We start from the raw sequence: 27426 nt of genomic DNA, 5'->3' as shown, positions 1-27426 counted from the left end.
TCTGGCTAACAGGTATCCTCGATATTTACATGTGACTCTGGTTACCCCAACTTCTCATGGCTACTGACCCCAGTGAGGAATGCCAGGACAAGGGCAGAGGAACGTTACAGTGAGGCACATGGGCGAACAAGGAGGATAATTGAGCACACCTTTGGCCTCCTGAAGGCCAGGTTCAGGTGCCTCCATCTGACAGGTGGATCCCTGTGCTATTCACCCAAGAAGGGCTGCCAGATCATCGTTGCATGTTGCATGTTGCACAACCTGGCCTTGAGACGCCAGGTGCCTTTTTTGCAGGAGAATGAGGCTGGAGATGGTCGTGTGGCAGTGGTGGAGCCTGTGGACAGTGACGAAGAGGAGGCAGAGGAAGAGGATGTGGATAACAGAACAACTATAATTCAACAGTATTTCCAGTGATACACACGTAAGACACTGTAACTTCACCTTCCATTGCAGTTTTGTGTTGGACATTGTACATGGCAGCCTGATTTTCCAATTTCTATGGCCACTTACTGTACCCGTTGGCATCTCTATTTTCAGAAATCTGTGCCCCACTCTGGCTCCTCCTGTGTTTACTGCTGCCCACTACAGGTCATACCTATGTATACACAACTGTACATTTGAATTGCAATGTTTACAGCTTGTTAAACTAATACATATTTTATCATTTGACAGACTCCATACTTGTATTAGTTCCAAGGGTGTTTATTTATGTGATAATAAGTGTAGGGGGTAGTAGAATGGGCTGGGTTGATGATGGAGGAATGTCCAGGATAGAGTCCAGTCTATTGGTATCACAGATGCATTGTCCAAGGGGGCATAGGGAGTGGGGCAATGGCAGTTCAAGGTGGACAGGGTGACAGAGTGGGACACAAGGGTAACATTCAAGGGAGTCTTATTTCCTGGCGGGGTCTTGGCAATGTTCTCTGGCTTCTGCCTGGATCACAGGGACCTTTTGCGTGATGGTTCCCCATCTGCAGGGGGAGGGGTGCTGGTGGCCTGTTGTTCCTGTGGCGGGCCTCCTGTCCACTAGCGTCAGTGGAGGTGGAGGGCTGTTCATTGGTGTGGCTAGTGTCAGGGGCCTGTTGGTGTGCCACTGCCTCCCTCATGTGTTGGCCATGTCAGCCAGCACCCCTGCAATGGTGACCAGGGGGGTGTGGATGTCCCTCAGGTCCTCCCTGATCCCCAGGTACTGTCCCTCCTGCAGCCACTGGGTCTCCTGCAACTTGCCCAGTATCTGGCCCATGGTCTCCTGGGAATGGTGGTATGCTCCCAGGATGTTGGTTAGTGCCTCGTGGAGAGTTGGTTCCCTGGCCTTTCCTCCCCCTGTCGCACAGCAGTCCTCCCAGCTTCCCTGTTGTCCTGTGCCTCTGTCCCGTGAACCGTGTGTCCACTGCCACTGACCCCAGGTCCCTGATCGTCCTGTGTTTTTGTGGTTGCCTGGGGTCCCTGCAGTGATGGACACACTGATGATTGACTTGTCCTGGGGACAGAGGGATGGGCCCGCTTGGTGGGTGCTGTGCTGGTGTGTCCTGAAGGGAAGGCTCTGTGGTGGTATGGGACTGTGCCTGGGTCACCAACGGTCCAGAGGTCCCTGATGGGCCAGGTTCGTCATCCTGATCCAGGCGTGCAGAGCTGCTGTCATCACTGTGGGCCTCTTCTGGGGGGGACTGGATGTTGCTGGCACCTCCTCTCTGGTGACATTGTGTGGGGGTCCTGTGGGGATGTAAATGCAGTGTAATTGTTACTGTGTGTGACATCTTGTGCATGGGTATGTTCCCCTCTATGGTTGTTCTTTCCCTGGCAGATTTTCCTTTGAGTGAGTAGCTATATTTGTGGGCTAGGTGATTCTCTCCAGTGTGTATGCAGTGGTGATAGGTGTCCATGCAGGTCTGTGAGTGGTGTCCGCCCATTGGTGTTGCATGCAGGGCTTGGTATTGGGATGGGTGGGTTGTGATGGTGGGGTATATGTAAGGTGGTGGAGTGATGGGGTGAGAGTAGGGGTGGGATTTTGTGATGGCATGCAGGTAGAGGGTGGTTAAAGTGGTAAAGATTTGACTTACCAGAGTCTCCTCCTGCTACTCCTGCCAGGCCCTCTGAATGCATGATTGCCAAGAATTGCTCCTCCCATGTTGTTAGTTGTGGAGGAGGAGGTGGGGGTCCACCGCCAGTCCTCTGTACAGCTATCTGGGGTCTTGCTACCACGGAACACACATTCCCCCGTAGGTCGTTCCACCTTTTCCTGATGTCATCCCTTGTTCTGGGGTGCTGTCCCACGGCATTGACCCTGTCCACGACTCTCTGCCGTAGCTCCATCTTCCTGGCAATGGATGTCTGCTGCACCTGTGATCTGAATAGTTGTGGCTCTACCTGGATGATTTCCTCCACCATGACCCTTAGCTCCTCCTCTGAGAACCTGGGGTGTCTGGGTGTAGTGTGAGTGGTGTGTGTGAGTGTGTGTGGGGTGATGTGTTGGGGTGTGTGCTGTGAGGTGCATGGATGGTGTATAGGTGATGGTGTTCTGTGGCTCCGATTCTGTGGCTCTGATTCTGTGGGTGCTCCTGGTGTGTCTCTCTCTCTGTTGTAACTTGTTTGTAGTGGTGAAGGGTTGTGGGTAATGTGGGTGGGTGTTTTATAGTGGTGTGGTGTGTGTATGGGTGTCAGGTGTGTGTAGTTTGAATTGTCCAATGTGGTGGTGTTTTGTATGTGTGTGTGTGTATATTGAGCACAGCGGTATGTACCGCCAATGGTTTACCACAGTTGAATGTCTGCCGCGGTGATTCGTGGGTCATAATGCTGTGGGCGTATTTCTGTTGGCGTAACGGTGTGGGTTTTGCTACCGCCAGTTTATCACTGACCTTTGGGCTGGCGGACTTGTGTGTGTCTGTATAGTGGCGGATTTCTATGTGTGGGTCATAATATGCGTAGCGGTAAACTGCTGTGGTCGTGGTATGTTGGCGGCAGTCAGCATGGCGGTAAGCAGCACTTACCACTAATGTCATAAAGAGGACCATAGTCTTCAAAACCAGACTGAACATGGGCTGAAACATCTCTGCTGTTAGGGCCACTGTATTCTGAAAGAACCCAGTGGCCAGAAAGTGTAGCACTGACATGACTTGACTGATGGGAGGTATGCTATTGGGATTGCGGATGGCAGGCATCAGATCTGGCTCCAACTGACGACAGAGATTCATGATTGTATGCCTATCCAGGCGGTAGATTTGGATAAGATGACACTTTTCCACGGTGTGCAGGTCTGCTAGTGGACGGTACACTGGAGGTTGTCTTGCTTTTCTCAAGCCAGAGTAACTACGTGGGACAACACCAGAATGTATGTGAATGACTCAACCTATACATCAGAAGTATGAGCACACCAATGTCACTGATAAATCTACATCATGTCACATGAAACAGTGAAAAGGTGATACTCAGCATATAGCTAGGCAACTTATGACTAATTACTGATCTCAGATCCCTTAAACCCTTGCATGTTCTTTAAATGGAGAAACATGTCACTAACAGTAAAAGTTGCATCAACCTAGTTAACATGACACATATTTGTTGCATCTATACCATGTTCTGATTGTCATTACCATGCTGACAATACTGCTTCATGTACATAACCCAGAATACATAATTTTCAAATTCTCCACATATGACATGCACATTGCTACATGTTAGCATAAAGCCAGCACTTAACACATTATCATAGAAACGGTTTTTAGTAAATGACACACCTTTCATGACCTTCACGTGCATTAATGAGCTTTCAAATGGCAGCTGTCTGGCTTATTGTACTGGACATCAGGAAGTGATCTAACTTTGTCGGCAGATGTTGTCATGGCTGTAGTGGATTACAACTGTGGTGAACATTGCCATTGGAACACATTGCTGCCTTTGGCTGACTTGAGCCAATGGCGATGTCCGCCGGCAGTGACAGTCCTGTACGTGGCAGATGTGACTGCCATCTTCTGTTGAATCCCTCACTTTATTCCTGACACTGCTGCCAGCAAGACCTCCATGACTTGAACTGCTGTGTACTGCCTCTGGGACAAATCATGCCATGTCCTACAGGTGATAGGGCCGCTGCCTTCTCTCTGGAAGAGTTGGACAAGTTTGTGGAGGAGGTCTTACCCCAGTATAGACAGCTATATGGTGCACCAGAGGAGCAGGTAAGTCCAATGCAGTACCAATGGTTGAAAGGTAGAGTGTATGATGATGTAGATGAAATGTGCAGAAATGAAGGACTGAAGTAATATGTGTGGGCAGATGGACATGTGCACATGTGCATAGAAAGATTTTGAGGCTGATACATAGTAGGTAGTGTGTGATGCATGTACCTTGATCCACAAAAATACTTTATTGCATTGACATTGATGGTGGTGTCATGAAAATGTGTTTACCTATACCTTTTTAAGGACATGCTTGTGGTATTGTCATATGTTTCTAGGCAACACCTGCTTATGCATGTTGTATGGCTGAAACCACTTCACACATGGTCTGAGTGCAGATGGTCATTTCACAAAGAGGGGGGTGTTGGAGTAAGTGTATGTTTGGCTAATTGCACTAACTTAAGTTTTCACCTTACTTGTTTTGTTTGCATGTGAACATTACTTTTTTTCCTCTGGTCTGTGTCATCCATGCAAGTGAATGACCATCAGAAAAAGTAGATCTGGGGTGCCATCGCCAAGAAAGTGCAGACCCTTGGGGTCCACAGCCAGAGGAGCACCAACTGTAGGAAGCGGTGGGAGGGCCTGACACGCTGGGCCCGGAAGACCGCAGAGGCCCAGCTGTAGATGTCCTTCCAAGGAGAAAGGGGTGCCCATTGGACCTTAACCGCCCTAATAGCCCGCATATTGGCAGTGACCTACCCTTAGTTGGAGGGGCATTTGAGGGCAGCACACCAGCCACAAGGGGGTAAGTACTGACTAAACACATTTACATCCCTCTGCCAGATCAGTGTATGATGTGAAAGAATCTGTGACAATGTGGGTAGTGCAAAGGGTGAAAGATCGCCTAGGAACACCTAGATTTACAGTCCTCAACATTGGTACACAGGTGTGCATATTTTATTGTGTCTAGGGACATATTACTCACCTATGTTACCTCTTCTGTACAAAAGCATATGATGATGCACATGTGACTATGTCATATGTGTACCACTATACTGCCTTATATACCATGCTGGTTGTTCATTGCCTCCTACAGATCCATACTCCCACTATCCTGATGGTAAGTTGTCCAGGTCTTTGCCCTCTGTCCATTCCAATGCCCCTTGATGCATATCTCTGTACAACATAGAGTCTGACAAGTTTCAGACAGTCCTGCTATTTCTGAGGTTTCAAATGAGTGACAACTTAATGCGAGTCTGTGAACTCAATCTGACATTTCACATGCTATAGCTACTAAACATACTCAGAGGTGTTAGGAGGTGTCCCCAATGGTAATTGTGGACTGTACATTGGCACCTGTAATGTCTCATCAGAAAGAACATCCTACATGTGCAAAACCATAGTGATATTACTAGACTCCTATTGCAACGCAGACATTGATATCAGAGCTCAGAATGTTAGTACCATGTACATATTCTTTGGATGGTAGGTGGCTACACAGCTATTTCCTTAGCCAATGTGTTGTGTGCATGCTAAATAGGCCAAGACATCTTATTAACAGGCACATTCTTCACTGTTTTCTGCCAACATCATGTGTACATTGTAAGGTTCTGCCATAAATCAACATTGTGAGGTAACGTAAACATACTTACTTTTGATATTTTGGATATGTTTTAAATGCTTTTTATATGGAAACTTATTGTTTGCACTGACAACATTGTGGTGCAAGTTTGGTAGTTCACATTAACATGTGGATGGAATAGTATGTGTAGACAGTCATTTGGCTTGCCTCAAAGAGTATGTGTCTTTCATGGTATACCCAGATGTGGTTTGTGGCATTGACAATTTCCTATACAGATGCAAGATTACTCATGTCTGAAGTGTGGATACTGATGTTGCCACTTAAACATTGGGCTATTGATGTTGCCACTCATCAGGATACGTTGAACTGTATGTGTCCTTCATGCACATGACAGGTGTACGTTGTTTTTAAGGAATAGGTATGCTACCTCTGGTTGTCTGTGGGTACATTCTGTGGAATAGGTAGGCCCCTATAAGTGTACAAGACGTGATTTACAGGTGGAGAATAACTAAGATGAGTAGGTCCACAAAGTGTGTATAATCCTTTTCGACAAAGCTATTGGTACATGTGTTGGTGATATGTGTTTAGACTCCATCATATTCCATATTTGGATATGCCAAATAGAGTAGGTGCATATTGGCAATTTTCAATTGTGAAGGTTATGAACTCTGTGACATGAACTGGTTTTGGCATGAATGCAACATGCTGTCTTGTATTTAGCATATAATAAGGTTCCTTTCCGGGAACATGACATCAGGTCAAATTGTAAGTATGTGTAGATTTGGTATATGTGATATGTGAAAATCACTGTTACCACTATTTCCCATAGCTTGGTTGTTGGTTGACCATGTTGCTGTGGATAGGGACACAAATTCATGTTGCCAAGTCATCTTGTATTGGAATAGTTAGTGTGATAACTATACTGATAGGATTGTATTGTAGATGTGAAATAGGTAGATTATGTGGTGTGTGACATTGTTGTTATATAGGGGTGTGGATTGTATGTTGGTGTGACATGATGTTGACACAAAACAGCTTCTACGTGGGGGTGTAGCATACCTAGATGTAATGTTTATGATTTGTATAGTCTGATGTAAGTGTATGAAAAGAATGTGATGACCCTACTTCTCTTTTTATTTTCCAGCCTCAGCATCGGCAGGTGAAGGAGACTGGACACAGCCCAGTGGTGAAGCTGCTTGCTATGGGACCTCAAGTCATGATACCACCAACACTGAGGGACCCACTGGCCTGGAGGGCGAGGGGAGTTCCACAGGGGAGAGAGGTAGAATCCTCCTCCAGTGGACACTCCCTGGCAGTGGTGAACCCATCTGGGACCATCCCAGCACGATCTCTGTCTGGCACCCCCCTTTCTACCACCGCTCTCCCTGTATCTGCCCACCGAGTCGGCTGTGCCCGCTCACCCAAGAGGGTGGGCATCTTCTTTGCCACAGGCACCTCTGCCCCAGCCCCTGTTAGCCCTGCTGCCCTCAGTGAGAAGCCTATTAACCTCCTGAGGTCCATCTCTGTGGGTCAGTTGACCATCATGAATGCCATCCAGAGATTGGCAACTGAAATCCCACAGACTAATGCATTCTTGGAGGGCATTCACGGTGCACTGGCTGGCCTACAGAGTTCCTTTAAGGCTCTGCCCTCCACACTGACAGCAGCCAGCTCCCCTTTGTCTCCCATCCACCCTCCACTTCCCTTTTCTCAATCCTAAACCCCTCTTCCCAGACCCAGCCGAAGCACACAAACAGACAGGCATGCATCCACCTCAACATCCAAGGGTAGCTCAGACAAACATAAGCACTACAAGACACACCACCGGCATGCACACAAGCAACATTCAGATGCACACACAGCAACAGTCACAACCTGCCCTGACACCTGCGCCACTCTCAACATTACAGACAGCACACCTGACACATCTGCAGACACCAAACCAACATTCACAGATCCAGTCACTACACCTACCCTACCTACAGGCAGCAGACCCTCAGACATCCACCCCAGTCACCACACCCACAGACACCACAACCTCTAAAACTCCTAAATGCAGCACTTCCACCATACCTGCAGTCACCTCCCCAACTGACAGTCACCCACCACGGCATCCCCCAGTACCCCCACCCAAGTCCAAAACACATAAACGCCCTCACTCACCCATCCAACAGACACCCACCACCCACAAACATACCTCCCACAAACATGCATCCAAGACATCCACACCAACACCTCAGATAACAACTCCCCCTACACCGAAACACTTTTGCTATGACTGTCCCCATGTGTGTAAGAAATCTTTCCTTTCAGAGTTTGCCCTTTTCCCTACTCCTCTCCCCGTGAAACCCCTAAATGTTCTGTTTCCCTCCCCATGTCCATCCCTTCCACCTCCAAGGCCTCCCCTACAATCCCCTGCAAGTACCCATGCCCCTCCCCTGTCAAGAAGTCTTCTTTGAGATATGGATTCACATTTCCACATGAAGTAAAATGTCCCGCTATTGGTCAAATATGCAAAAGCTGTGGTAAAGAGAACCATTTTGTGTCAATGTGCAGAGCGAGGGGAAAAGTAAGTTTGTCACAGCACGAAGACAAATGGCCATCAGGTGTTCGACAAGCAATGTTAGAAGCGCACCTGCAAGCCCAAGTGGCGACATCAGTTGAAGCAAACAGATAGTAACGTTGATTATCACCTAAATCATCTCTAAAGAGTTGTTCTGCCTCAATAATAACTGAAAGTGAAGAAAATGATTGCTCCATGTCAGTGCTTACCGTGCCCATGTCGGACTGGTGGCGTGGGAGTGACATGTTGGTTTGTTTAGATATAAAATACATAGGCCCTCATTACAACCTCGGCGATCTTCCCAGAAGACCGCCGAGGCAGCGGGCGCCAGAATACCGCCAGTGCTGGCGGTATTTCAGGCTCCCTATTTTGACTTGTCCGCTGGCCCAGCAGAAAAGTCACATCAACATTGCTGCCGGCTCGTAATAGAGCCGGCAACAATGGTGATTTGCAGCGGGTGCAGTAGCACCCGTCGCGCATTTCCAGTGAAATGCACAATGGAGCTATGTCGAGGGGCCCCTGCACTGTCCATGCCAAGTGCATGGGCAGTGCAGGGGCCCCCAGGGGCACCCCAAGTCCCCCTTACCAACGTGGCCAGGCGGATTATGACCGCCAGGCGAAAGCCTGGCGGTATAGGGGAAGGGCCAGCGGTATAGCTGTGGCTATTGTGCCACAGTCATAATAGCTGGCGGAACACCGCCAGCCTGTTGGTGGTGTTACCACCAGCTTACCGCCGGCCATCATGGTCATAATGAGGCTCTTAGTTTTGGTGTCATTGGCTGCAGAACTTTTCCAAGATGTCAATGGACATTTCATACAACCTGTTGTGAATGCATTAAACTATAGCAGTGACATATTGGTTTTCAGAGCTACAAAGGAGAAGCATGATAGATCTCTCACACAAGTAAGTCAATTGCTCAGTGATATCAGTTTGACTTTGATTGCTGGCAAGAGTGAATTAAATAAGACAAAATTGAAATTCTTTGGCCATATCTTTTCCGATGGGGTCATGATGCCTGATCCTGCAAAAGTACAAGCTTTGACAAATGCTAAATCCCCACAAGAAGTCTGAATGGCATGTTCTTTTCTCGGCATAACCAGTTACTGTTCAAACTATCTAAAGGACTTTACCACTCCACTGTGAGAGCTCTATTAGCGCTCCATTATGAGAGCTAGCAAAGAAAAGTGTTCATTTTAATTAATGGTCACAAAAATTTGAAAAAAGTTCCAAGAGAATCAAACATGCAATTGAAAACGCTATAGAAATGGCATACTTTAATCCAAAGTTTCATATAGAGATTTTGGATGAAGCTAGTCCGGTAGGGTTGGGCGTTATACTTGCACAGCATAGTGGACGTGAAAATGCTAGATAGTATATAGTGGCCTATGCTAGTAGAAGTTTGCCTCAAACAGAACATGATTACTCACAGCCTGAGAAAGAAGGTTTGTAGGTGTGTGAACATTTCTATGTGTCTGCATGAAAAGCCATTTAAACTGGTGACTGATCATCAAACCTTGCGGATCATCTTTGACAATCTAAAAGCCAAGATGCCTCCTCAGATTGAATGATGGGGACTACGATTGCAATAGCATGATTATACAATTGTGCACCGACCAGGAATGGATCAAAATCCTGCTGACTACTTTTCAAGAGTGCGTATCCAAGGTCATGGTACTCCATCCAAGACGGCTGAGGCTTACATCAATTTCATTGTCAAGTCAAATACACCTTCTGCTGTATCGTATGCCCAGATTGCCACTGCTGAAAGTCATGACAGTGATCTGCTGACGTTAAAAGACATATTTACACATCAGTTGTGGAATGAACACAGATGACCTCTCAGTAATGATGGTGAATATCTTTTGGGCCTGGCCCCTTTATCTGACCTTCTTTTTGTTGGCTTTAGAACTCTGTCCACTTTACCACTGCTAATCAGTGTTGAAGTGCATGTGCCCTCTCTCCTAAAACATTGTATGAGTCGCTTACACATGTTTGCCATATTTAATTTATTTCTAAGTCCCTTGTAAAGTGGTCTACCATATACCCAGGGGCTGTAAATGAAATATTACTAGTGTGCTTGCAGCACTGATTGCGCCACCCACAGAAGTAACCTTTCAAACCTGTCTCAGGCTTGCCACTGCAATGCATGTGTGTGCAGTTTACTGCCACATTGACTTGGCATTTCAAACTACTTGCCAAAGCCCAAAGTCCCCGTTTATTAAACATCAGTCACCCCTAAGGTAGGAACTAGATAGCCCCATGGGCAGTGTTGGACTTTTCATCCTTGGCGTGGTCTCCCTTAACTTTTTGCCTCTGTTTCCCAGGTTTTTGATGTGTGCTGGACTCGGATTTTACTGTTTTTGTTACTCTGGGCACTTTACCACTGCTAACCAGTGCTAAAGTGCAAGTGCTCCTATACAAAATGTGTATGTAATTGGCCTGTACATGATTGGCATATTTGATTTATTAGTAAGTCCCTAGTACAGTGCACTAGAGGTGCCCAGGGCCTGTAAATCAAATGCTACTAGTGGGCCTGCAGCACTGGTTGTGCCACCCACCTAAGTAGCTTTGTAATCATGTCTCAGACCTGCCTCTGCAGTATCTGTGTGTGCAGTTTTAACTGTAAATTCGACTTGGCAAGTGTACCCACTTGCCAGGCCTAAACCTTCCCTTTTCTTTCATATAAGACAACCCTAAGGTAGGCTTCTAGGTAGCCCCAAGGGCAGAGTGCAGTGTATGGTTAAGGTAGGACATATAGTAATGTGTTTTGTATGTCCTGACAGTGAAATATTGCTAAATTTGTTTTGCACTGTCCATTTCTAACAGGCAGGCTGCAGTGTAAGTAAAAGGTAGGGCATGTACTCTTATAGGTTCTAATAGTGACAAACAGCCTATTTCATTTTTCACTACTGTGAGGGCTGCTCTTCTCATAGGGTAGCATTGGGAATTGCCTTATATACTTTTAGGTGATAATATCGGATCTGAAAGGAGTAGACTTGACATGTTTGGTATGTTTGGAATGGTAGTGAAAAATCCTGCTTACCAGTTTAGTTAGATTTTGCATTACTCTTTTACTTATAAATGCCACTTTTAGAAAGTGGGCATTTCTCTCTGCTTATAACTCTAAGCGTTTTGCAGCCTGACTCCAATCCATGTTTAGGGCTGAGTAACAGTTACACTGTGTGCATACTTTCCAGACAGCCATAACACAGGAAGGGCTGGGTGTGACAGGAGATTCATTTGCATACAGGTAGTCTTCCTGGGCTGGTAGAGGAAGAGGTCATTCACACCTTACATGTCAATGTGGTGTGTCCCGCTCTCACATGAAGGGCTGGTTTACCCCCTACTGATATCTGGCGCCAGAGCTGGGTTAAAAGGGGTTTGTGGTACACTTGAAAGGGTTCCTTTAAAGTCACCCCTTACATCAAAGACAGGTTTGAGTATAAGTACAGGAGCTCTGTCCCCATGTTTTTAGAGCACTTTTGGAACCAGAACTGAAACTCTGTCAGAAGGACTGCTGAGCTGTTTAGAGGTCTCATCTGGACTGCTCTTTAATTGTTGCCCTGTTGCATGATACTGACTTGGTGGCCTTTAGAACTCACTGGTTTATTTTTTCTGTTTGTTGATCTGCTGCCAGCTGCTCCCTGACTCTGTTTTGTCAGAGGACTGTTGTTTTTCCATGAGGATATGCCTTTGAGATTACCTGCCTGATGTGCTGGCCTGCTGCTTGCTATCTCTCTTTGTGCCTCACAATTAGTGTTTTCCAGGGGCTTGCTTGCTGCCCCCCTGTTCTGCTTGCAATGTCAGGACCATCAAGGACTGCCTTCCAGCACTATGTCACGGAACTCCATCTCCCCTGGATTCCCACAGCAATGTGCTGTCTACAGACTTCCTTTTCCTATTTGTGGCCATCCCACTGCAGGAACCGTCCTAGCATGCCAAACCACGGTTTGCATAGCACTAGCAAGGTGCTTCATGTGCCGACTGTGTGGGCTGTTGAGGAAATGAATGCTGAGTCTGTGCTAGTAATGTGAGCTGAGTGCCTATAGTGCAACACGCACTAGTATGAAAGGCTGTGTGGATCTTCAACCATTTATCGGAGAAATGCTTTGTGGGCTGCATACGTGCCAGACTTCAGTTACCAGTATCTCGTTGAGCAGGAGTAGCAGCTGCGAGTGTGGCTGCTTGCTGTCTTCTTGCCATAGTCTGGGTTGCTGGGACAATGGCTAGCCCAACCTCCATCAGGTTACTACACCCCCAGGAGCTTCTGACATCCGAGACCCATCTCCAGTCATCCAACCATCACCTTAACTTCTTCCTGCAGGACCGAGGTTCTGTGGGCAGAAGTAGCCATGTGAGGGGGCTGGTAGGCAGCTGAATTTGTAAGAGCACATCTAGAGAAACCCAAAGAAATTTCCTGTGGTACTGCTGTGAAATCTTCATTGTGGACAAGCTGACCTACTGTGGGAATGCCCAAGAGCTCTGTAGTCACCTGCTCTAGCCCTCAAGAGGTCCCAGTAACAAACCTTGATGGGGACCCTTCACTACACCATAAAGAAATCACTACAGAGAGCTGGATAGAGGTGAAAGTCTGTTCCAATGGTGGTGGTGTATTTTCATGCAATTTCCAAGTTAGTGCCAGCCTCTGCATAACTGGAAAGAGAGATTACTGTATTGCATTATGTACCCAGTACTTATGGTAATGATTTATGTATTGGTGGAGATACCTGGTAATGTGTATGAATTTCTTACCCAACTGAGGCATTTCATCCCCTACTGATATTATGCTGTATAATTTTGTGATGCTTGCCCTGTCAGGATACTGGGGCCTACGACAAAAACTGCTTCATATGCACAATGTTTATTACATATGCCATTTGGTCTGTGATATATACTTTGAACAACATCATGGGCGATCACTGATGAACTTCCGTTATTATGGTATATAGCATGTGAGAGCCGACCTACAGGGAGAAGACAGTTAGAAGGAAGTAAGGAGAGAGGAGTCACACTTAATTTTGACTTTGGACACAGTGGTCCCATGGGGCATAATATAGACGCTGAACTACATGCCCATTTATGAGATAAGAGTTCAAGTGGTGGATAACGTTAAGAAATACATATTGTGTAATATCTTTATTTGCAGCTCGCTGGCATGACCTCTGGTGGCCTGTACCTCAGGAATTATGATATATTTACAGAAAATGTTTGGATCAGTTGTGATTACAATGTATGTTGTTGGAATAGTGTTGATTGTGAAATATTTTATGGATTGACCTTGTTAAACTGTTATCCTAAGCCTGTGAGAAAGTTCCTTCTTTTTTTAATACATTAATGCACTTTATAAAAATGAATTGTTTTCTCTATGGCACTTGCACTTTACTTGAGTAGTGTTGATTGTTATGAAATTTTTTATCCCAAGGGAGAGTTGTGTCATGACAATGGGGGTGTCCTGTCCATTGAAAGATGAACATAGAAATATATAGTGGACAGTGTTAAGACATGTAGTAGGAATCCTTATGACATCTATGAATGACGTGGTGGTGTGGTCCATGCACTTTAATTGATGAATTCTCTTTGGAATACAACAAATGCTATATTTAGAAATTGGATAATATCTTATTCTATAATGGTTTTAAGATTGGTTGCTCATTTAATATAGAATATTTCTGTTTACCTAGCACACGCCACTTTATACACCTTTTTGAAGCTATGGGGAACAATCTGCATGTACCAAATTACATAGGACTTTGTATATAGGTTATTGAGGTATTGATTGAACCGTGGAGTTTCAGGTTCATAAATTTGGGATATGATGTATGATTGGTTCCAATGTTGATGTATGACATTTCTAAAATGCAGAATCCTTATGGGCTTGAACATATGGGGTTGGTGAAGTGATCAAATATCACAGTAATATTACTCAAAATGGAGGGTGGAAGAATGAGAAGAAATGTGAATGATACATTTTATTTCAATGAATTAGATTTGCACAAAGCACATGCACTTTATGTCATGAGCCCTGTATATAAATACTATTTACATTCTTAAGGAGGTAGATATCATGGTTTATGTCATGTATCACAATTAATGGAAAAGTGCTGTGTTAATAATGTGATCATCTCTTGGAGAATGGGTACAGGATTGTGCTTTAAAACAGCTATAAGGTTGATTATTTAACGGGTGTAGGGAATCTGGTTTGTAAAGTACATGCTAGTACATTTATCTCTGGAAAACGTAAGGAACACCTTGACGAGTTATATTACACAAATCTGTTCACTTGTTTTCCTAAATTGGAAAATGGACCGCAATAATTGAGAATCTGACATGCGTTATATAATTATTGTGATTTTGGGGATTCCAATATATAAATGTGGGACCCTTGAGAGGCATACTTTTCTTGGTGATATTGGAACTCCTTTTACATATAGTATTTAGTGCCTTATTTGCATGTTGGAGTAATACCTCCCATGGAGGAATCCAAAAACATAGAATGGAAGTGGAATACTCTTTTTATTTGAATGTGATTTAAGAGAAGTGTATTTGTTAATAATGTGGTTCCTTAATTCAGACATACTTTTCAAGCTTTGAATTGCATATTCGTGATTGTGATGAAAGAGGTTTTATAAATGAGTAAATATGTGGGTGGATTAATTCACAAATGAAAATGGAGGACGGAATGGGACTACTTGAGGGTACGAGTTGGAAGATGGAGCGGTCCAGTTGTTGGGCTAAGGAAATTAAGGAATGACTATGAAATATCAGAATGTCCATTACCAATGACTGTGAGGCCCAGTTCAAGGCGCACTGCCAAAACATGTTGCCCATTATTTGTTTGGTTGGTATCTGCGAGCACCTGAATAAAGAAACAGCACTCTTCATCTCCCTGTCGTTTTCGACTCATTTAATTGTTAAAAGAGAATCACGGATTACTTCATGGGTGTGCCGCCCTATCACTGGTCGATAGGAGCATGTGTGGAGACGTATATCTATCTATCTATCTATCTATCTATCTATCTATCTATCTATCTATCTATCTATCTATCTATCTATCTATCAATAGATAGATAGACGTATCTCTCTCTCTCTCTCTCTCTCTCTCTCTCTCTATATATATATATATACTTTCACCTCTATCCAGCTATATATATATATATATATATATAGAGAGAGAGAGAGAGAGAGAGAGAGAGAGAGAGAGAGATGTATATTTAGATATATAAAGTAATAACAGCAAATAGATATCTCCTGCGGACTATATAATGAATGAAAGGGAAACTCCAGAAAATGAGGGCTGTCTCCTTTTTACCAGGAGTCTTAACTTTCAAAAATTATACTTTTATAAGGGACCGCTAGGTGTACAAATTAATTTTAAAATGACTGCTCAACTATTTATCAAACTCAGCTACGCGTGTAATATCGTAGGGAGAAGTGGCACTTCGTGGCACCAAAAAGGTGTTCGGAAAACGTGACCCACTGCCAGTGCAACGGGTTTCCCGCCGGAGAGTATCCAGCTTGGCATCCGGAAGGCCGGGAAATCTGCAGCGGGGTGCAGAAACTAGAGTGTCGGAGGCCGGTGGGTAAAACGCAATAAGATTTTAGAGATGCAGCCGCCCTCATGGTGAGAGCTCGCGCAGAGCAGGTAAGGGTTGGACGTGTAATCCAGTTGTTTTGCTTGCAGTTGAGAATTACAGTGACCTGCGGTTGCGGCTCTTTGGTGAGGTTAGCTCCTATTATTACTGCGCTTAGGAAAGCCAAAACTGCAGCTCTTGCTACCCCACATTGCCTAGTTATTAAAGTTCAACGTTGCAGAGCTGTGCTTTTAAAGTGTGTGGGTTCCGGGGTTTCGGGTACTACGCAGTATATGTGAGGAGAGGTGCGCCTACTCCGAGGTTCACAGCTGCCTTATGAGACCTTCTTTCGAGGCAGGACGGACGCGGATAAATAACCTCACGAATTATGACCTGAAATACAAATGAAAACAGCAGAAAGCAGACACCCTCGTCAGAACTGATTGGCCTTGCGCGGGGACGCGAACGGGTTCCGACGTGCCAGCGGCGCGAAGATCGGAAATTGCTGGGCAGCACCAGAGCGATCTCTGCTGTCACCCGAGGTGGCCCGGGGCTTCTTGGAGCCGGCATTGGCAATCAGGCCTCGGTCATCAAGAGATCATTGGCGATCCGTGCAAATGAAGGAGAGCAGTGTGTGGGTCCTGGGTGAAAGCGCAACCATCTGGGAAAGGAAGGCATTGGAGGCGCAAGCATCATAGCCGCGGTGCAGTAGAGAACCCCTGGAACAGCCATGAACTTCTGGAGAGGTAGCCGTCATCTCTAGAGCATCAGTGCGTCCTGGAGCAGTAGGAAACCCCAGGGGCAACAGGTGGCGACAAGTGCATTCGCTTATGGAACCACAGATAAGCCGCCCAAACTGAGAATGTAAGAACGGGGAACCCCAGGTGCAGCAGAGAACCCCTGGAGCAGCAGTGAATCCCAGAACAGTGGCGCACTCCAAAGGGCAACAGAGAATTACTAGGTCCTCTGGAGCCGCGGGTAACCCCTGGCACAGCAGAGCAAGCCAGGAGAGCTTGGAGCCTCTGGAGCAGAGGATGCAGCAGGGAACCTCTAGAGCGGCACAGACCCCATGGCACAGGTGAGATGTTCTAGAGCAGCAGTGAACCCTGGAAGAGTAAATAACTCCAGGGGCAACACGGAATTACGAAGTCCTTTGGAGTCGCGGGTAGCCCCTGGCACAGAAGAGCAAATCAAAAAAGCTGGGAGCCTCTGGAGCAGAGTATGCAGCAGGAGGCCTCTAGAGCGGCACAGACCCCATGGCACAGGTAATATGTTCTAGAGCAGCAGTGAATCCCGGAAGAATAAGTAACTCCAGGGGCAACATGGATTTACCAGGTACAACAGGAGGCCTCTAGAGCAGCAGAGACCCCATGGCACAGGTGAGATGCCCTTGCGCAGCAGTGAATCCCGGAAGAGTAAATAACTCCAGGGGCAACGTGGATTTACCAGGTACAACAGGAGGCCTCTAGAGCAGCAGAGCCCTCATGGCACAGGTGAGATGCACTTGCGCAGCAGTGAATCCCGGAAGAGTAAATAACTCCAGGGGCAAAAGGGATTTACCAGGTGCGTCGTCAGGAGGCCTCTAGAACGGCAGGGAACCCATGGCATAGGTGAGATGTTCTAGAGCAGCAGTGAATCCTGGAAGAGTAAAGAACTCTTGTGCATCAGGAGGCCTCTAGAGCGGCAGATAACATGTGGCATAGCCGAGATGTTCTAGAGCAGCAGTGAATCCTGGATGAGTAAATAACTCCAGGGGCCACAGGGAATGACCATGTGGAACCGGAGGCCTCTAGAGCAGCACAGACCCCATGGCACAGGTGAGATGCTCCAGAGCAGCAGTAAATCCCGGAAGAGTAAATAACTCAGTGGTCACAGGGAATTATCAGGCACAATTGGAGGCTTCTAGAGGGCACAGACCCCATGGCACAGGTGAGATGCTCTAGAGCAGCAGTGAATCCCGGACGAGTAAATAACTCCAGGGGCCACGGGGAATTACCATGTGCAACCGGCGGCCTCTAGAGCCGCACAGACCCCATGGCACAGGTGAGATGTTCTAGAGCAGCAGTGAATCCCGGAAGAGTAAATAACACCAGGGGCAACAGGGATTTACCAGGTGTGTCAGGAGGCCTCTAGAGCGGCAGAGAACCTATGGCGTAGGTGAGATGTTCTAGAGCAGCAGTGAATCCCGGAAGAGTAAATAACTCCAGGGGCAACAGGGGATTACCAGGGGCAACCGGAGGCCTCTAGAGCCGCACAGACCCCATGGCACAGGTGATATGCTCTAGAGCAGCAGAGAATCCCGGAAGAGTAAATATCTCCAGGGGCAACAGGGATTTACCAGGTGTGTCAGGAGGCCTCTAGAGCGGCAGGAAACCCATGGCGTAGGTGAGATGTGCTAGAGCAGCTGTGAATCCTGGAAGAGTAAAGAACTCCAGGGGCAACAGGGGATTACCAGGGGCAACCGGAGGCCTCTAGAGCCGCACAGACCCCATGGCACAGGTGATATGCTCTAGAGCAGCAGAGAATCCCGGAAGAGTAAATATCTCCAGGGGCAACAGGGATTTACCAGGTGTGTCAGGAGGCCTCTAGAGCGACAGGAAACCCATGGCGTAGGTGAGATGTGCTAGAGCAGCTGTGAATCCTGGAAGAGTAAAGAACTCCAGGGGCAACAGGGGATTACCAGGGGCAACCGGAGGCCTCTAGAGCCGCACAGACCCCATGGCACATGTGAGATGCTCCAGAGCAGCAGTGAATCCCGGAAGAGTAAATAACTGCACTGGCCACAGGGAATTATCAGGTACAACTGGAGGCTTCTAGAGCGGCACAGACCCCATGGCACAGGTGAGATGCTCTAGAGCAGCAGTGAACCCTGGAAGAGTAAATACCTCCAGGGGCAACAGGGATTTACCAGGTGTGCCAGGAGGCCTCTCGAGCAGCAGAGAACCCATAGCACAGATGAGATGCCTTTGAGCAGCAGTGAATCCCGGAAGAGTAAATATCTCCATGGGCAACAGGGATTTACCAGGCGCAACAGGAGGCCTCTGGAGTGGCAGAGAGCCAATGGTATAGGTGAGATGTTATGCAGCAACTACTAGCCTTCTGGAACATCAGGTAACTTTTAAAAGAGCATAGACCCTCTGCAGTAGCAGTGGGCCCGGGAAGAGTGCAGAACTCCAGGAAGGACATGTCCAACAGGACGGCTCTGGACCTGCATATAGCATATGCTATACCTGTTGTAAAGGTCCGTAGGAACTGAGAACTCCGAGTGCAGCTGAGAGCCTCTGGTGGAGCAGCAGAGAATATCAGAAACAACGGGTGGACTTCTAGAGCCCCAGAGAACCCTGGTTATCAGAAACCATCTAGAGCAGAAAGGAGTCTCCAGAACACAGAGAGTCAACTGGCAACCTGTGACGCAGAGGGAGCCCCTGTGTCAACAGAGAACCAACGGGGAACACCTGTGCAGCAGGTTTTGCGTGAATCGAGGGCAGCCCCAGGGGCAGGATGGAGCCTCAGAGGTGGAAAGCGGTGCAGCTGACAGACTCAGGAAGCGCGGAGGTGTGGAAGACCCCTCCAAATAAAACAGAGGCCCTCCAGTGAGTGCCGGAGGCAGCAGCAAGGTGTATCATTAAGAACCGGAAGCGACATAAAGATACAGAGGGGAACCCCGGGCGAAGGGCAGAGTGGAACAGAGAAACCGGCGCGGCAGAGAATCCTGGAGTGCTGAGCACATAGAGGACCAGACGCAGCACAGAGCGGAACCGAGAGCGCGGGCGGAACAGAGAGGACGCGGAGCGCAGCACAGAGAACACCCAGCGCGGCACAGAGCCGGGCAGAGAGGACCCGGCGCAGCACAGAGTAGAACAGAGAGGACCCTGAACAAGGAGGAACGGGCGCAGCAGAGAAGTGCAACAGACAGCCACGAGGGCAGCATAGAGGTGCATTCCGGAGGGTCTAGAGAAGCAGAGAGGCGCTGTAGAGACCGGAAGCAGCAGGTGTCCTCGGGAACAGTCCCAGGACCAGCACAATTCTTCGTCCTAGTCACTGGTACACCTCGAAAGTACCAAAGCCTCGCCGGGGAGCCCATCTCGGGCAGCAGAGCCCTGTGCTTTGCTGAAGATATCCCCGAGGCAGCAGAGGGGGTCCGGGGCAGCACAGTCCTAGAGTGAAGACCTTCGGAGAAGGACAGGGCACGGAGAATAGCCACAGGAGCCAAAGAGCTCCCCAGAACAAACCCTGGATGTAGCTCCTAGTAAAACAGCTCACCTCCTAGAACAGCAGAGCCGCTTGCGGGCAATAATAACCCCTGACACATTAGAGAGCTGAATCCGTCCCCCCTCCCCTCCTACAAGCAGCAGAGATCCCGTTCAGCAGTGGGAAGGCTCCTGAGCAGGAGAGACCTCAGTGGCAGTAGAGTGTATCGGAAGTAGCTGAGACCTGGAACAGAAACGCCGCAGCAGGAGAGACCCCCGAGAGCGGCAGAGAGCCCCCTGAAACCTTGCCGGGGTGTGAAGGATTTGCCGATTCCGTGGTCCCTCGGGTCGCCTTTGTTGGCAGGAAAGTACGCGCAGCAGAGCACTGGTACCCATCACCCTACACTGCCGGTGGCTGCCTTATTCCATCTCCTGCAGGATGCGGGCACGGATTGATGGCACTTCTGCGCACCCGTGACTGCCCTCTCATCCCCGCAGGTATGTGCACAGCATCCCCTATTCCTAGTGGAAACGTCTGAGGGCACTGTCTTCCGGGGCACCTTTTTTGTGGGCATAGGTCATGTTGTCAGACGTTGTGTTTAGTTAGCCCTGAGGTAGGCAGGATGTGTCCTACAGTATAACACTGCACTGTGCAGCCGCGGCTGCGGAAAACATGCGCCGATCCCCGCGTCGTGTGTTTACAGGCACTGATTACATGCTGTTTCAGGGTCTGCTGCGGGGCGTCCTCCTGTCCGAGCCCTGTGCTTGCCCCTCGGGGGGCCCTGTGGCAGTTGTTTGCATGGGCCGTATAACAGACAGGTGCCTGGAATTACCTGAGTGCAAGAACGGGTCAGAGCAACATGTGCTGCCGACACCTGACTTTAACGCAAAGGGCTGCGCATGTTTTGGACTTGTCGAGGGCTGGACTGGGTTACACACATGGCTCGCATCGCATTCACCCCTGTGTGTGGATAGTGAAAGTGCATGTGTGTGCTGGTTGCATTAGTGCACTTGCATGGTTGGCTAGCGGAGACGTGCTCTTCAGCACCGCGGACAGCTCCCTCGTTACCACACAGCCAGGGGCGCACCGATCCTGACTGGCCCAGGAAGCGGAGGGGATCTTGGAGGCTGAGGTGCGTGGAGCTGCGGGGGTCACGGAGTGTGAGGAAGGGGTGTATGAAGGGCGCAACGTGACCGGGGTTCACAGGACGTGAAGTGCTCAGCGTGGCCGGAGTTCACAGGACATTAGGTGCTCAGTGTGGCCGGAGTTCACTGGACATGAGGTGCTCAGTGTGGCCGGAGATCACTGGACATGAGGTGCTCAGTGTGGCGGGGTCCATAGTGCTGGCGGAGCCCCAGGGTGACGTGTCACAGTACCTCAGGCGGCACAGTCCACGAGGTGATCTGGGCGCCAAGGGTTGCGTGGGGCATCAGAGCGTGGATCACAATACGCGCCGCTGAGTGCGGCAGGGGCTACACTATGCAGGGTGATCGCAAAGGCGCAGGAAGGAGTCACAGTGCACGAGGTGACTCCTCGAGGTGTGATAACGTGTCTTATCCAGAGGGATCCCCAGGTTGGGTCTGTTGAATGGGAGGTTTAGTTGTGAGTTTCAGCCGCCTTTCTGCCGCCCATTCACCGCCTCCATGAGCGTACTGAGGGGCAGTCAGGATTGACTAGTAACGGCGTGGAAACTCGTGCACAAGTGTTCCCACTGCGGATTAAACTAAAATATACCTAAGACTTCCTTGCGAGATGCGATTCCCTTAGATTTCAAAATACAACTCACATACTCCCCCACAACTCACATACTCCCCAAGATTCAGCCTCCGCGGTATCACACCTGAGCCTCGAAGAGGTAGTGCACACACCGGAGGCGCTTCGCTTCTTGACAACAATCCTTTCACAATTGCGCATCACTGGAAAAGCGGGAAGAGCCGTTAACGGATCGATGCCAATGAATCGTGCAGGGACTTAATCTGGCCCACTGTGCAGTCTCCTAGAAAATATCCACTTTCAACAACAAAGGCTAACAGGTTCGGAAGGCAGTGAGACGCTGTCAAGAGGATGGGAGGCCTGGGGGTCATTTGGATGGCTTACATACACCGACGTAAACTTCCAGATTCAGCGCGGTGCCCACCTCCTTTACAACGGCGCACACAACCATACTCGCACACCTGTGGGAAGAGCGGTGTATGTAAACCATCACCAAGCATGCTCTGTTCTCAGCACTGCAGCAAACTGCTGACATATAGATCTGCTTGTTCAGAGAACGTTTCCCCACACTCGCTTAAAAAAAAAAAAAAACATTAATGCACCTTATGAGGCTGCTAGACAGGTGATTTTTATGTGTTAAGTAATGTTATTTTACAAAGCACAAATAAATGTGAGTTAAACGACCACGGACCGTGCGCGTGATCAAATTTCACCCCCTCACCAAGCGAACAAAGGCAGTCCCCGTCTAGATACACTGCATCAAGAGACACATTTACTACTGGGTTTACAGATAATTCTATCACAGCCCTGTGCTGTTATCAAGTGTAGCTCTGCAATTAAGCTGCACATTTGCATTCAGAGATGCAGGGGTCACCCCTCCCCGTTCTATTCCTCGGTGTTAAACTAAACCGTGACAGGAGGTCCCTGCCCTCCGAGGGGAGCCGGTGCCAGCCCCCTCCCCCTTGAATTTGATTACCGGTTGATGTGATTATTTCAGATATAGGCTTGCCTGACGCGCTGGGAGTATTCAAGGCATCGCGGCGAGGTGACTGGGGAAGCTGCCAGACACCTTCCCGCGCAGAGCCACTGACACTGAAGAAGGCCCGGTCTCCAGAGAGGGGCCGTCTAACCGTGGAGGTATAACCTGCCTTGACGCGTCAGAGTGAGATATTGAGAGGGGATGGGTGGCGGGGGCTTTTGGAGGGAGGGTGCATCCTTTTATTACCTCCCTGCAGCGGTGTGTGACAAAGACCCCGCAGTTCTCCTCAGAGGACTGCACACCACTTGCCTCAGGCCGACGCTGCGTGGGCCTGGACATTCTTTCTGCGTGAAATCACTTCACACATCGCGTTATGTCCCAGAAACATTTTAGTTCATGCATGCATGCATGTTTCTTTACACTGATACCAGTGTCGTTTTATATACAGTTCTTTGTGTCTGGACAGTGTGTGCTCTGTGTTACTTTACATGCAGTGCCTTGTATCTGAAGAATTCGTGCCTTAATTTTGCATTTACTCACATGCACCGGCAGTTTCCGAGCGAAGGCTGTCAGAATGCCCGTGAGCGTGTGAAGTGAAACGGTTGCAATGTTGGTGAATGCGAGGGAGCGCTTGAGCAGGGCACGGCCTGTCGCTGTTTCAGTGATTGCCTTTAGTTGCCTTTACGGCACAGTTCCTTGAATGGACCCGGGACCCTGCTGTTTATAACAGCCAGATTAAACCCCTCTGGGCTCTAAAGCACCACCAGTCACTCCCGAACTGCACCAGATGCAGGGGTGTTGTCGGGTCCCCTCTGATAGGACCCTTCCTTAGAGGTAAACCCTGATCTTCACCTTCCACCGAAACAATGGAATGCCCCCTCCCAAATAAATAATACAACTTAGAAGAACTATAGCCCTGGAATGCGACTTCTGGTTGCCTTTGAGCATGTGTTTGGTGTTGCCATGGTAACAGAGCCTGCAAACATTATGCACACATGACGAGTGGTATTTTAATATCACGGGAAAGCAAGGAGGTGTAATGTGCGTTATCTGAACGGTAGATATTGTCATAAATACATGACTTTACAAATATAATTCTGCATATTGTGCAAGTGTCACCATGTGGCGAAACACCAGTGATGCTCCCATAAGCAAAATTAGGCCTCGATTTGGAGACTATTTGATCATAGCTAAGGATTGGTCATTGCGAGCCTCAACGGCGATAAGCATAACGTTTTCTACAAGGCAAGGAACATACATGTAAAAAACGCTTTTAGTTGTGGATTCACCACAGTAAACATGTGAGCCAGAATTTCTTAATGCTACCTTGACAGAAATACAAAGCATGATGGAATTCTCGGCATATTCTGTAGTATTTATTTATTTATGTACTTGTATGTATGTATGCAATGATTTCTACAGCACAGAGTCCATCGAAGCCCGTTTCACAGCGCTGTATAACTAGTGTAGAATTTGTATTGTCAGTGGGTGTACGCATCTATCGCCGCAAGCGGGGTAATGAGGGTATAGCAGGCAAGTAGTATGCAGTGATAGAGCTATTACAAAAGTAAGTGCAAAAAATAGGTACAATGCTGAGAGTACAACTAGTTCCAAAACTTTCATAGGTGTAGGTTTAAATAGAGGCTTTATAAGCCCATGAACAAAGCTAGCTGAGAGTGCGGCGGGGCGAGCAGGTGCTGAAACAGTCGGGCAGGCACGGAGCATAATAGTTGTCATTCTGACATTAGTCAACAGTGCAGCAGTCAGCTACGCGAGTCACGTGGCTATAAAAACAAGCATCCATTGGCTTTATAAATGGATAATATTTGAGTCAGGTGTCAAGAGTCTACCAGGGTTCAAGCAAGAGTAGAACAGGAAGTGGCTGTAGGGCGAGCGACAGGCAGGTATGAAGAACAGGCAATGTGAAGCACAGTTGGGGGGATGTTGCATGGCTTGACACTCCGTAGATAGAAGGCAGATTTTACAGATTGCACCGTTTCAGACAGTGTTAAATACAAAGAAGTGAGGTGATCATTTACAGCTGGGGAGGAGAAACAGAAACCAGGCCTATCCTGGAGAAGGAGAGCAGAGAGAAGGAGGGCCACTGCTAGTCTAAGCAAAAGGAGCATTCTTGATATGAAGAGGGAGAGGGATTCCAGATTTTGAAGGCATAAGGGCATAAGAATCTGCACAGAAAGGTCTAGGAAAAAAAGGAATACATATATATTTTCACTTAAAAAAACAAGGGCTATAGGGACGTTATAACTAGCTTCAGAATTTACTCGCAGGAAAACTTAGAAATTCAGCAGTTATAGTTAGAGTTACTTTAAGTAATTATAAATCGCACCCTGCAATGCACAGTTTTTTCTTCATTAATTTGACTGCTAATGCTTCATTGATATTTTTAATGACAATATACAAGTTGTCATGATTGCTGTATTATCTAAGGTAATCAGCAATGCTTGGCGAGGGTGCAAGTTATAGTTACCTTAGGATGCGAGTAATAGTTACTTGAAATAACTCTAACTATCACTGCTGAATTTCTAAGGTTTTAGACTAGTTAATTCTGAGCCTAAGTATAACATCCCTGTAACCTTTGGCTTTTTAAGTGAATTTCAATGGGTTTTTAAATTCTATTTCCTAACTATAACAAACCTGTGACCTTTGTTTTTCATAGTGAATTTCAATTTTTTTAAATGTAAAGTAATTTTAATTACTATACATTACTCCAACCAGTGCCGTGCACGGCCAAGGACGGTGTGCACAGTGGGGGGTTGGCCGCTGTGGCCAACCTCCTGTAACTATCCAATCCCACACCACACACAACCTTTGGCCAAACTCAATGCTGTGTATGGCCAAAGGGTCTGTCTCTCTGGGTGGGAGAATAGGTATGAAAGGGTTTCTCTGGGTGTGTGAGTGGGTGCATGAGGGTCTGAGTGGTTCTGTGAGTGGATGTGTGACATCTGAGTGAGTCTGTGAGTGGATGCCTTAGTGTCTGAGTGGGTCTGTGAGTGGGAGTCTTTGTGCCTGAGTGGGTCTGTGAGTAGGTGCATGAGTGTCTGAGTGGGTCTGTGAGTGGGTGCAAGAGTGCCTGAGTGGGCCTATGAGTGGGTGCATGAGGGTCTGAGTGGGTCTGTGAGTGGGTGAGTGAGGGTCTGAGTGGGTCTTTGAGTGAATGTGTAACAGTATGAATGGGTCTGTGAGTGGGTGTGTCAGTGTCTGAGTGGGTTTGTGAGTGGGTTTGTCAGTGTTTGAGTGGGTCTGTGAGTGGGTGCATCAGAGTCTAAGTGGGTCTGTGAGTGGTTGCATCAGTGTTTGCGTGGGTCTGTGAGCGGGCACGTAGGGTCTGAGTGGGTAGGTGCGTGGGAGAAATATTGAAAGAAAGAAATTAAGAGAGAGAAAGAGACTGAGAGAGAGTTTTTTAGGCTTTGATGAATGATATACTTAGAATTGATATTTATGGACAGATTGAAAAGAAAAATGTATTTGTCAATTAGAAAGAGTGACATCACCTTTCAGTATGCAACCTAAAAATTTCAAGTTGAAACGAAACCAGGGAAGGGAAATGTCCACAGACTCACTTGGACAGAAACCCTCAACCTTCAGTGTGAGGGTCTGGGACCTTAACCACTAGGCTAGAAGTGACTGATTACTGTATGTTCTCCAGACTTACCTATGATATTCAATCCACACATTTTGATGGGAAAAACATTTCAATGATCCATTACTAGAAATATTTAAAAGTCAAAACACTCAAAAATAAACAGACACAGGGCATGAGATATCAGAATTTGAACCTTCCACCTTGTGAGTAACATACCAAGAGCTTTACCAGTGGGCCAGAAGTGTTTTTTGTGGTGCTGTGTATTAAAACATAACTATAACATTGGGATCAAACATCTTGCTAGTGTGACACTCTCAAGTCTTTGTATGAAGAGACCATTCCAATAATAATCTCTCTCTCTTCCATCCCTTTATAGGATGTAAAAGAGAGAGAGAGAGAAAGTGAGAGATTGAGAGAGAAGGAGAGAAAGTAAGAGAAAGAGATTGAAAGAGAGAACTTGAGAGGGAGAGAGCGGGAGAGAGAGGGAGAACAGTTTTTTAGGCTTTGATGAATGATATACGTAGAATGAGATATATTAGGACAAATTAAAAAGAAAAGTTTATTTGCCATTTAAAACAAGTGAGATCACCTTTCAGTATGAACCTTAAACTTCTGAAGTGTAAAAGAAATTAAAGAAGGAAAATGACCACAGATAGGGGAGTAGAACCCTCAACTTTCACTGTGAGGGTCTGGACCTTAACCTTTGGGCCATAGGTGACTTCTTACTCTGATGATTGCAGACATACCTATGACAGTCAACCCATGCATTTGATTGAAAAGAAGTGTGAATGTTCCATCACTAGGAAGGTTTAACAGTCAAAACACTAGTAAATAAACAAACACACTGTCAAGCGATATTAGGATTTGAACTGTAGCCTACTGAGTGACAGCTCAAGCCCTTGACCATTAGGCCAGAAGTGACTTTGTTATGCTCTGCATCCAAAGGTAACTATAACATTCATACCAAACATCTTACTACTCTGACTCTTTGAAGTCATTGTATGGAGAGACCATTGCAATAACAGTCCCTCTCTCTCTCTCTCTCTTCCATCCTATCATGAGATGGTACAGAGAGAGAGAGAGAGAGAAAGAGAGAAAGAGCGAAAGAGAGAG

At 47.3% G+C, this 27426-nt stretch overlaps 1 protein-coding gene across 4 annotated transcripts in view; it reads left to right on the top strand.

The window, feature by feature from the left end:
• Positions 1 to 16107: 16107 nt before the first annotated feature.
• The window catches only part of GRM5 (glutamate metabotropic receptor 5), a 1150672-nt gene continuing 1139353 nt past the window's right edge, over positions 16108 to 27426 (top strand). Inside the window, exon 1 of one of the 4 annotated variants that reach the window (XM_069204006.1) lies at positions 16108 to 16904. The gene's annotated coding sequence lies outside the window, so the exon portion shown is untranslated. Of the gene's footprint in view, positions 16905 to 19143; positions 20515 to 27426 lie in introns of those variants that run through there. The other 3 variants (XM_069204004.1, XM_069204003.1, XM_069204005.1) reach the window with 3 other exon arrangements.

Source organism: Pleurodeles waltl, chromosome 8 (genome assembly GCF_031143425.1).
Source record: "Pleurodeles waltl isolate 20211129_DDA chromosome 8, aPleWal1.hap1.20221129, whole genome shotgun sequence".
Lineage (NCBI taxonomy): Eukaryota > Metazoa > Chordata > Amphibia > Caudata > Salamandridae > Pleurodeles > Pleurodeles waltl.
Note: the sequence above shows the minus strand (reverse complement) of the source record. Positions and strands in the feature narration are given on the sequence as shown.